The sequence below is a fragment of the Frankliniella occidentalis genome, unplaced genomic scaffold (assembly GCF_000697945.3).
Source record: "Frankliniella occidentalis isolate FOCC.00 unplaced genomic scaffold, Focc_3.1 Scaffold27, whole genome shotgun sequence".
Taxonomy (NCBI): domain Eukaryota; kingdom Metazoa; phylum Arthropoda; class Insecta; order Thysanoptera; family Thripidae; genus Frankliniella; species Frankliniella occidentalis.
This window is the reverse complement of record NW_026267157.1, coordinates 1,902,790-1,903,637: the sequence shown is the minus strand read 5'-3', so window position 1 is coordinate 1,903,637 and position 848 is coordinate 1,902,790. Positions and strand designations below refer to the sequence as shown.

Genomic DNA, 848 nt, shown 5'->3' with positions numbered 1-848 from the left:
CCCCTACCCTTTATCTCGGCGAAAACAATTCCCAACATTTAAAGTTAGTTTTGTTATCATTTTGCAGACAAAACACCACTCAAATTTTGGGTGACGGTAGACTGGAAAAACAACGGTGGAAATCAACGCCCTTCTTGGGGTGTTAGTAACTTTCGTATGGCTTTCGTGCCTTTACAGAGGCAAGATTCGCACCCCTAGAAATGGAAAGGCACTAAAATGACCCAAAGTTGCTAAATTTTAGTGACACTTTAGTGCCTTTCTGAAGGCATTAAAATATAGCAGGCACTAGGTCCTACCTTTGTTTTTCCATAGTACATCCCGAGATGGGATGGGAAAGGACCGGAAAGTGAGGAACTCCCGGAGCTTTACACGTCCATCCTGGTCATTCCCTCCCCACGCGAGTCGCTCACCTGAGCCTGAGGGGCGCGCCGAGGCCAGCTGGTCGGAGACGGTCGGGCGGCTCGAGGTGCAGCGCGGGTCCGCGCCCGCAGCGTGTACTCGCACTCGGGGGGTGTGCTCCTCACGCCACCAGCACCAACCTCATCCTCGTCCGCCCCGCGATCACGTCCTCGCCACACTGTCACATCGTGACGACCGTCACACGTCACATGATGACACACGCACCAACACTCACACACACGCGCGCGGGGGGGTGCAGAGGGGCGCTGGCGGGCGACGACGCACTCGACGGCGCGGGCGCGGGCCTCCGCTGTGCTCCGCTGTGCTCCGCACGGGGGGCTCCTGCAGCGCGGAGTGGTTGGGGCTGGCGCAGGCTGGCGAGGGCTGCTGCCGCCCAGCCAGCCAGCCGTCCAGCGGTGTGGTGATTCACAACAGCCAGCCCCCCCCCC

General features: G+C 59.3%; 1 protein-coding gene across 1 annotated transcript in view; it reads right to left on the bottom strand.

Annotated features, from left to right (window-relative positions):
- The window catches only part of LOC113209354 (tyrosine-protein phosphatase non-receptor type 5), a 23,954-nt gene extending 23,224 nt beyond the window's left edge, over positions 1–730 (bottom strand). Inside the window, exon 1 of the mRNA XM_052265416.1 lies at positions 411–730. The gene's annotated coding sequence lies outside the window, so the exon portion shown is untranslated. The remainder of the gene's footprint in view (positions 1–410) is intronic.
- Between the last annotated feature and the right edge of the window lie 118 nt (positions 731–848).